This window comes from Triticum aestivum, chromosome 1A, assembly GCF_018294505.1.
Source record: "Triticum aestivum cultivar Chinese Spring chromosome 1A, IWGSC CS RefSeq v2.1, whole genome shotgun sequence".
Classification (NCBI taxonomy): Eukaryota; Viridiplantae; Streptophyta; class Magnoliopsida; order Poales; family Poaceae; genus Triticum; species Triticum aestivum.
Window position 1 is genome coordinate 211351463 of NC_057794.1, and position 11189 is coordinate 211362651.

Below are 11189 nucleotides of genomic sequence, written 5' to 3' on the forward strand. Positions count from 1 at the left end.
CTCGTCCTTACTTTGTGATCCATTTTCTTTGTTTTCGACATTTAACTTGCCAGCCTGTTTGAAAACCCAACAGTCTCTGTTGGTGTGGTTGTCTTGTTTATCCGGGGTACCATGTATCTGGCATGGACGATCGAGTATGCGATCCAGGCTGGGTAGTCCCTCACTGTTCCTTTTGGAGGGCTTCTTTCGCTGGCCGGACTTGGAGCCACTGAATCCGGTGTTAACGGTGGTGTCATCGGTGTTGTCTCCATTGCTTCGGCGTTTGTGTCTGTTCTGCCGGAGTTTGCTGGAGCTGTTCTTGGCCTCGGAGGGGCCTGTCTCGCTGGCTGTGTTTTTGCTACGAGCCAGCCAGATGTCCTCACCCGGGCAAAAGCGCGTCATGAGTGCCATAAGGGCTGCCATGGACTTCGGCTTTCCTTGGCCGAGGTGGCGTGCTAGCCATAGCACGGATGTTGTGTTTAAAGGCCGCTAGGGCTTCAGCATCCGGACAGTCAACGATCTGGTTCTTTTTGGTTAGGAACCTAGTCCAGAATTTTCTGGCTGATTCTCCAGGTTGTTGAACTATGTGGCTTAAGTCATCGGCATCGGGTGGCTGGACATATGTACCTTGGAAGTTGTCAAGGAAGGCCTCTTCCAAGTCCTCCCAGCTGCCGATGGAATTCTCGGGCAGGCTATTCAGCCAGTGTCTAGCTGGCCCTTTGAGTTTCAGTGGGAGGTATTTGATGGCATGGAGGTCATCTCCTCGGGCCATGTGGATGTGGAGAATAAAGTCCTCAATCCATACTGCGGGGTCAGTTGTTCCATCGTATGATTCAATATTGACGGGCTTGAACCCCTCGGGGAATTCGTGATCCAGCACCTCATCTATGAAGCAGAGAGGGTGTGTGGCGCCTCTATATCGGGCTGCATCATGGCGCACTTCCGATGGAGTCCGTCTGCGGTTATCGGCCTGGGTGTGACTAGGTTTATCACGTCTGAATAGGTAGCCGTCATCCCGAGTCGGGAAGCGTCCTCGTGATCTGTAGATTGATCTGGTGTGTTCTACTCTACTGTCCAGCTCCTGCCGAAGGTCGTATGTATGATCCCAAGCTATTTTGTCCCTGTTTTTGTGAGGTGGTGGGGCGGGCTGTTGTTCGGCCTGAGTTGCCATTTTATCCCGACCGCGGGGTGGTCGGTCCGCCGCACTATCCCGACCGCGTGGTGGTCGGTCCGCATTGCGTGAGGGAGGTATGGGATCTGGTGCCTCCTCATCGAACTGAGGTAGCAGTCTGCACTTTGGGTAACTCTTGGCTGGGAGCTTGAGGCCGTATTCTTCGGCTGCCAGGACATCAGTCCACCTATCAATGAGCAGGTCTTGATTAGCTTGGAGCTGTTGCTGCTTCTTCTTCTTCAGGCTTCTTGCAGTGGCTACTAGCTGGCGCTTGAAGCGCTCCTGCTTAAGGGGTGCCTCAGGCATGATGAAGTCCTCATTGCCGAGGCTCTCATCATCCTTATAGACTGGACGATGACTATCATCATCTGGGTCATTGGGCATGGCCTGTTTAGCAGGGTTATCTTGCTCGTTGTCTTGTTCCTCCTGTTCGGATGCGGCCCCGACAGGGTCTTCATTATTTTCAGCGTCGCCCGGAGTACTATTTTTTCCGGTGCCAGTGCTGCCATCGTTTGAGCGATGAGGCTTAGAGCGGCGTTTAGGGCGCCGGTGCTCGGACTGTGTCTCGGAAGGTTTATTCGCAACTGGATCTCCTTTGTCATCGTCGCTAGCTTTTTTAGGTGTGTTGACCATGTACACATCGTACGAAGAGGTGGCCGTCCAACGTCCAGTAAATGGCGGGTTTTGGCCTTGCTCCTGGTCAGCATCGTCGTCCATACCGTCAATGTCTTCGAAGCCGTAATCGAGCACGTCAGTTAAGTCATCGATGGTGGCTATGAAGTGGGTGGCGGGTGGGAAGCGAAATTCCCCATCATCAGCCTCTGGCTCGAACCAAACATAGTTCGGCTGTGAGTCCTTCTCCAAGGACAAGTTCTTTAAAGAGTTTACCACATCACCCAAAGGTGAGTGCTGGAAGATGTCTGTGGCGCTAAATTCGAAAATCGATAACTGATCCAGCTTGATGTCCGCAGGCGTACCCGGTCCGGGACTTATAGCCGGAGATGAATCTAGAGTTCCATTGACGCAAATATTGCGGGGTGCCGAGTCCGTGTGCGGCTCCAACGCCGCGGACTCTATGGCCTTGGATGGCATGATCTGCTCCGGTTCTAAGGCCGTTGCAGCAATAGGGACCATCTCCTGGATGTGATCCGATGACAGATTTAAGTCATGTTCATCGAGGCGGGGGGGGGGGCGATCGCTGCGGTCTCAAATCCATTGAAGATCAAGCCTCCACGGATATCCGCGGCGTAGTTGAAGCTTCCAAATCTGACCTGGTGGTGAGGGGCGTAGCTATCGATCTGCTCCAGATGGACAAGCGAGTTGGCCCGCAGTACGAAGCCGCCAAACACGAAAATCTGTCTGGGGAGGAAGGTTTCTCCTTGGACAGCGTCGCTATAGACGATTGAACGGGCCATCAACCTTTCGTCGACGGCACGGTGGAACTCTCAATGAAAGGACCAATGTCGGTGTCAAAACCGGCGGATCTCGGGTAGGGGGTCCCGAATTGTGCGTCTAGGATCGATGGTAACAGGAGACGGGGGACACGATGTTTACCCAAGTTCGGGCCCTCTCTATGGAGGTAATACCCTACGTCTTGCTTGATTGATCTTGATGAATACGAGTGTTACAAGAGTTGATCTACCATGAGATTGTAATGGCTAAACCCTAGAAGTCTAGCCTGTATGACTATGGTAATGAGTATATCCTTTCCGGACTAACCCCTCCGGTTTATATAGACACCAGGGGGATCTATGGTTTACATAGAGTCGCTTACATAAGAAGGAATCTTCATAGTCAGTCGCCAAGCTTACCTTCCACGCTAAGGAGAGTCCAATCTGGACACAGGTATAGTCTTCGGCCTTCATGTCTTCACAGCCCATCAGTCCGGCCCATGGATAATAGGCCGGACGTCCGAGGACCCCTTAGTCCAGGACTCCCTCAGTATGGAGATGCAATTCTATGGTTAACATCATACTTAGCAAGCATTTTATGAAAAGCACCATGAATAAAATGTGAACCACCATCAGTCATTAAATATCTAGGGACTCCAAATCTCAGAAAAATAACTTCTTTAAGCATCTTAATAGAGGTGTTATGATCAACACTACTAGTTGGAATAGCTTCTACCCACTTAGTAATGTAATCAACAACAACTAAAATATGTGTATACCCATTACAGGAAGGAAACGATCCCATATAATCAAAGCCCCAAACATCAAATGGTTCAATAACAAGTGAATAATTCATAGGCATTTCTTGACGTCTGCTAATACTACCAATTCTTTGACATTCATCACAAGACAATACAAACTTACGAGCATCCTTGAAGAGAGTATGCCAATAAAAACCCGATTGCAATACCTTATGTGCAGTTCTATCTCCAGCATGGTGTCCTCCATAAGCCTCGGAGTGACACTTGCATAGGATTTGTTCATGTTCATGCTCAGGTACACAATGTCTAATAACAACATCTACTCCTTCTTTATAAAGGTGTGGGTCATCCCAGAAGTAATGTCTTAAATCATAGAAAAACTTTTTCTTTTGCTGGTATGTGAAACTACGTGGTATAAATTTAGCAACAATATAATTGGCATAATCAGCATACCATGGAGTAGTACGAGAAGCATTTATGACAGCTAATTGTTCATCAGGAAAGCTATCATCAATAGGTAGTGGGTCATCAAGAACATTCTCTAACCTAGACAAGTTGTCTGCAACGGGGTTATCAGCTCCCTTCCTATCAATAATATGCAAATCAGATTCTTGTAGCAAGAGAACCCATCTAATAAGTCTAGGTTTAGCATCTTTCTTTTCCATAAGGTTTTAATAGCAGCATGATCAGTGTGAACAGTTACTTTAGAATCAACAATATAAGGTTTGAACTTATCACAAGCAAATACAACTGCTAAACATTCTTTTTCAGTAGTAGCATAATTTCTCTGGGCACTGTCTAGAGTTTTAATAGCATATTGGATGACATTTAATTTCTTATCAACTCTTTGTCCTAGAACAGCACCTACAGCATAATCACTAGCATCACACATAATTTCAAAGGGTAAATTCCAATCAGGAGGCTGAACAATAGGTGCAGAAATCAAGGCTTTCTTAAGTATTTCAAATGCTTCTACACAATCATCATCAAAGACAAAGGGAACATCTTTTTGTAAGAGATTAGTCAGAGGCCTAGAAATTTTTTAGAAGTCTTTAATGAACCTCCTATAAAAACTGGCATGGCCAAGGAAACTTCTTATACCTTTAATGTCCTTAGGACATGGCATCTTTTCAATGGCATCAACTTTAGCTTTATCAACTTAAATACCTCTTTCAGAAATTTTATGCCGTAAGACAATACCTTCATTAACCATAAAGTGGCACTTCTCCCAATTCAAGACAAGATTAGTATCTTCACATATCTACAAAACTCGATCAAGGTTGCTTAAGCAATCATCAAAAGAAGTTCCATATACGGAGAAATCATCCATGAAAACCTCAACAATCTTTTCACAAAAGTCAGAGAATATAGCAATCATACATCTTTGAAAGGTAGCAGGTGCATTGCATAAACCAAAAGGCATACGTCTATAAGCAAAGGTACCAAAAGGGCAAGTAAAAGTGGTCTTTTCTTGATCTTATTTTGACACAGGTATTTGAGAGAAACCAGAATAACCATCTAGAAAGCAAACATTTGTATGTTTGGACAATCTTTCTAGCATTTGATCAATAAAAGGTAGAGGGTAATGATCCGTTTTAGTAGCTTTATTTAGTTTGTGGAAATCAATTACCATTCTATAACCTGTAACAATTCTTTGTGGGATCAATTCATCTTTATCATTTGGAACAACAGTAATAGCTCCCTTCTTAGGGACACAATGGACAGGACTTACCCACTGACTATCAGCAACGGGATAAATTATACATGTCTCCAGAAGCTTTAGTATTTCTTTTCTTGCCACTTCTTTCACCTTAGGATTTAACCATCGTTGGTGATCAACAACCGGTTTCGCATTTTTCTCCAATTTTATTTTGTGTTGGCATAGAGTGGGACTAATACCCTTAAGATCATCAAGAGTATATCCAATAGGAGCACGGTGCTTCTTCAGAGTATAATAATAACAGGATATATCTTTTTCTCATCAAGATAAGCATATTTAAGAGTATCAGGTAAAGGTTTAAGATCAAATACCGGATCGCCCTTGGGTGGAGGATGATCCCCTAGAGTTTCAATGGGCAAGTTGTGTTTCAAAATAGGTCCATGTTTAAAGAATATTTCATCTATTTCCCTTCTTTCATTCACAAACATATCATTTTCATGGTCGAGCAAATATTGTTCTAGAGGATCATTAGGAGGCACGTCAATAGAAGCAAGACCAATAATTTCATCTTTACTACGCAATTCTTTATCATGGGGTTGTCTACGAAATTTAGCAAAATTAAACTCATGAGAGATATCCCCCAAACCAATAGTAACAACCTCCTTTTTGCAATCTATCCTAGCATTAACAGTATTCGAGAAGGGTCTACCAAATATAATGGGACAAAAGTTATCTTGTGGGGAACCAAGAACAAGAAAATCAGTAGGATATTTAACTTTCCCACACAAGACCTCAACATCTCTAACAATCCCAACTGGTGAAATAGTGACTCTATTGGCAAGCTTAGTTGTAACATCAATTTCCTCTGTCTCAGCAGGTGCAATATCATGCATAATTTCTTTGTATAAGGAATGACGTATTGCACTTGCACTAGCACCCATATCACATAAGCCATGATAGCAATGATCTCCTATTTTAACAGAAATAACAGGCATGCCTACAACAGGTCTAGGTTTATTTTTAGTGTCAGGTCTAGCAATTCTAGCAGCTTCATCACAGAAGTAAATAACATGCCCATCGATATTATCGGCCAAGAGATCTTTAACCATAGCTATACTAGGTTCAGCTTTAATTTTCTCAGGGGGTGTAGGTTTTATAGTATTGCTCTTACGAACCACAGTTGAAGCTTTAGCTTGATCCTTTATTCTAACAGGGAAAGGTGGTTTCTCAATATAAGCAGTAGGAACTACAGGATCAACATTATAAGTGATAGTCTTTTCTTCAACTTTAATAGGTGCAACTAATTTTACTTCAATGGGGGGATTATATTTAAACCACTTCTCCTTAGGGAGATCAACATGAGTAGCAAAGGATTCACAGAAAGAAGCTACTATCTCAGAGTCAAGTCCATATTTAGTGCTAAATTCACGGAAAACATCGATGTCCATAAAAGATTTAACACAATCAAACTTAGGTGTTATACCTGACTCCTTACCTTCATCGAGATCCCAATCTTTAGAGTTGCATTTAATTCTTTCCAATAAATCCATTTGAATTCAATAGTCTTCATCATAAAAGAGCCAGTACAAGAAGTATCGAGCATGGACCGATTACTGAGAGAAAGCCGAGCATAAAAATTTTGAATAATAATTTCTCTTGAGAGCTCATGATTGGGGCATTAATATAACATTGACTTAAGCCTCCCCCAAGCTTGAGCGATGAATTCTCCTTCGTGAGGCCAAAAATTATATATATAATTACGATCACGATGAACCAGATGCATAGGATAAAACTTTTGATGAAATTCCAATTTCAATCGGTTGTAGTTCCATGATCCCATATCATCACATAGACTAAACCATGTTAATGCCTTTCCCTTAAAAGATAAAGGGAATACCTTCTTCTTAATAACATCCTCGGGCATACCTGCAAGCTTAAATAATCCACAAACTTCATCCACATAGATTAGGTGCAAATCGGGATGTAATGTTCCATCACCTGTGAAAGGATTAGCTAGCAGTTTTTCTACCATACCCAAAGGAATTTCAAATCAAGCATTTTCATTTTCAGTAGGTTGAGGAGCAACTCTTTGCTCTCCTGGTCGGGGTGAAGATACCCCGAACAAGCCCCTCAGAGGATTACTTTCCATGATAACAAGTGATAGTAAATTTCAGCACACTATATAAATTTTTCCTTACCAAATTCCACCTACCAAAGGCGCTTCACTCCCCGACAACGGCGCCAGAAAAGAGTCTTGATGACCCACAAGTATAGGGGATCTATCGTAGTCCTTTTGATAAGTAAGAGTGTCGAACCCAACGAGGAGCAGAAGGAAATGATAAGCGGTTTCCAGCAAGGTATTCTCTGCAAGTACTGAAATAAGTGGTAACAGATTGTTTTGTGATAGGATAATTTGTAACGAGCAACAAGTAACAAAAGTAAATAAGGTGCAGCAAGGTGGCCCAATCCTTTTGTAGCAAAGGACAAGCCTGGACAAACTCTTATATGATGTAAAGTGCTCCCGAGGACACATGGGAATATCGTCAAGCTAGTTTTCATCACGTTCATATGATTCGTGTTCGGTACTTTGATAATTTGATATGTGGGTGGACCGGTGCTTGGGTACTACCCTTCCTTGGAAAAGCATCCCACTTATGATTAACCCCTCTAGCAAGCATCCGCAACTACAAAAGAAGTATTAAGGTAAACCTAACCATAGAATGAAACATATGGATCCAAATCAGCCCCTTACGAAGCAACTCATAAACTAGGGTTTAAGCTTCTGTCACTCTAGCAACCCATCATCTACTTATTACTTCCCAATGCCTTCCCCTAGTGATGAGGACATGACTACCTTGGATACGACCAAAAATATTGCATACATGCATATTTGTCAGGTGATTTCTAATGCAAACTGTTCAATAATCTATTTGTTTCAAGTGGTATGAGTCCGCTAGTGACTTAGTTTTAAATGTTGTTTTCCATTCATCACCCAATTTCATACGAATTTGATGGTATCCACTACGCAAATCAACTTTGGAGAATATTGTAGAGCCACTCAATTCATCAAGCATATCATCTAGCCTAGGAATAGGATGACGATAAAGAATAGTAATATTATTAATGCCTCTACAATCAACGCACATACGTGACGTACCATCCTTTTTCGGCACTAAAATGATAGGAACAACACAAGGACTAAGGGATTCGCGTATATAACCTTTGTCGAGCAGTTCTTGTACTTGACGCATAATCTCCTTCGTCTCCTCTGGATTGGTACGGTATGGTGCACGGTTGGGTAGCGAAGCACCGGGAATTAAGTCAATTTGATGCTCAATCCCTCGAATAGGTGGTAATCCCGGTGGCACGTCTTGTAGAAAGACGTCAGCGAACTCCTGCAAAATGTTAGTGACAGCAGGGGGCAAAGAGGAAGGCACGTCCTCGAATGAAAATAATGCCTCTTTGCACACAAAAGCATAGCAAACAGATTTGCTAAAATCTAGCTCATCAATATCAGATTTGGTGGCAAGTAAACATGCACTTTTCAATTTAATTTCAGAAACAACAGTAGATGGTTTATTATTAGGCTTCATTTGGTGCTCAAATTCTTTTGCCACAATCTGATTTTCACTCTTATTTGTCTCCTGTTTTGCTTTATTAGCTCTATTAATATCATCTTTCAAAATGGAATCAGGAGTCATAGGAAGCAAAGTAATATTTTTATCGTTATGAACAAGAGTATACTGATTGTTTCTACCATGGTGTACAGAATTTTTATCAAATTGCCATGGTCTACCAAGTAATAAGGAACATGCTTGCATAGGTACCACATCACAATCAACATAATCAGCATATGTAGAGATACTAAAATGCACACGAACAGTACGTGTTACCTTAACCTTGCCGCTGTTGTTGAACCATTGGATGTAGTAAGGATGTGGATGTGGTCTTGTGGTGAGAGATAGCTTCTCCACCATCTCCATGCTAGCCAAGTTATTGCAGCTCCCTCCATCTATGATCACGCGAACAGAACGTTCCTTCACAACTCTCTTTGTATGGAACAAATTATGCCTCTGATTTTGCTCAGCTTATGTAACCTGCACACTCAAAACACGTTGAGAAACTAAACATTCATACCTGTCAGCATCTTCAGGAGCCATGTATTGCGTCTCATGATCAGAATCGTCTCCACCGTGTTCTTCACGTGTAATAAGAGCCAAAGTCTCCTCATCATAGTCACTAGCGGACTCATCCCACCATCCTCAGTAACAATCATCACACGCTTAGATGGGCATTCTCTCACATAATGATCTCCACCCTTGCAACGTCGACAAATAATATCATGTGTTTGCCCTGTTGATGCCATGGATGAAGAAGAGCTCTTTGCAGGCCCAGAAGGTGTGCTCTTGGCAGATAGTGGTGATTGTGCCTGCTTTATTGTATCACGGTTGGAGGTGGCAGCCGACGGAGGCGCCGGTGTAGCAGAACGTGTGGAAGTAGATGATGCACGTGGTGTCCATGATGAAGGTCGACCTGCAGAAAAGTTACTCCGCGCCAATGCCTGTCGATCCTGCACTTCACATTCAGCTTTACAAGCAAGATGGAATAAACGAGTGATATTAGTATACTCCTTATACTCTAGAATCGTCTGAATCTCTCTATTTAATCCACCCATAAAACGTGCAAGCATAGCTTCATTCTCCTCAACAATACCACATCTAATCATGCCAGTTTGTAATTCTTGATAATATTCTTCTACAGAATTTTTTCCCTGTCTTAAGCGCTGCAATTTTTGAAGTAATTCACGTTGATAATATGGTGGAACCCAACGAATACGCATAGCAGTTTTCAAAGCAGCCCAAGTAGCCGGAATAGGATATAATCTACAATGCTCAGACCACCAAACACATGCAAAACTAGTGAAAGCACAAATAGTAGTAGGAACACGTCTCTCCTCGGGATATTGTAAACATGTAAATCGTTGTTCAGTTTCTAACTCCCAAGTAAGATATATATCAGGAACATATCTACCCTCAAATGGTGGAATATTCAATTTTCGTTTAGGGAGATGGTCATGATCTTGTACCTGAGGGTGAGCCCTACCATTGCCATTATTTGCATGTGGACGACCTGGTGGTTGTTGTGCTGGTGGTGGCATGTAGTTCTGATTTTGATCAACCTCATCCTCATAATCTCCCACATAATCATCCTCCTCCACATCAGCAGTAGGAGCCACAGAAGTATCAACAGCAGCACCAGCAGTTTGGCCCGACTGAAGAGGGACACGGCTCGCTCGGCGGAGGGCTATTTCCCGACGTGGAGGTAGTCGATGTTGTTGCTGTTGTTGCAGAGGTGCGGCAGGAGCAGCCGGTGGTGGTGGTGGAAGACGCGAAAGCAATTCAGCAAACTTGTTATCGAGCTTTGTTTCAAACGTCTTCACCATGCCATCTATCTTCTCCATGTCCTCTTCAAATCTGTTTATCACATCTTGCACCTGTCCACTCATCATTGCTGAATCGTATCATGAAGCTCCTTGTTCGTCAAGTTCTCCCAGTCAGTCTCGTCGACTTGTGATCCTGGCATGGTTAGCAGCAATAGAAACACACAAGAATATGATCCTACAGACTACTAACAAGTGGTGGTGGCGGCGGGTGTCACAAATCCGTCAAGCAAATCTCAAATTATTACCAGTTCTTACCCAGCAGCAAGCGGTGATCGGCAACCGTTGTAGTCAAAACTCTCAAAAGCTTGGATAGAGCGATTGCCAGGGAGAGTCAAACGCACGACGTAGATGTATGTGGAGCTGGGAAGGCTTATAGTATGGTAGCAAAAAGGGTCAGCAATAATCAATTCATAGATGCAAAATTTAATAAACGCTCAACGACGGTACTGTGCTGGTCCTAGGCTAGATCGTGCTAGAGACGCGAGCCTAGAACACTAACAAAATCACGGCGCTGCACGTAAATAAGGAAAAAGCACACTCTGGAACTCTTTTTTCGCTCTTTTTTTTGCGCTCCTTTTTTTGCGCTCCTCTTTTTTTTGCGAAAGATCACTATAATGGCGAGTGTCTCAAAACTCTTCCCTCGTCAAACTGATAGGATGGGCACGAATTTTTTTTTTCACTTTTTTTTGGAAATCAGGGCAGCGACGACGAAAAAGTGTGACAAAAAATCACTATGATGGCACGTGGCTCAAAAGACTCAGAAAAGCCTAAAGATAGGATAGGG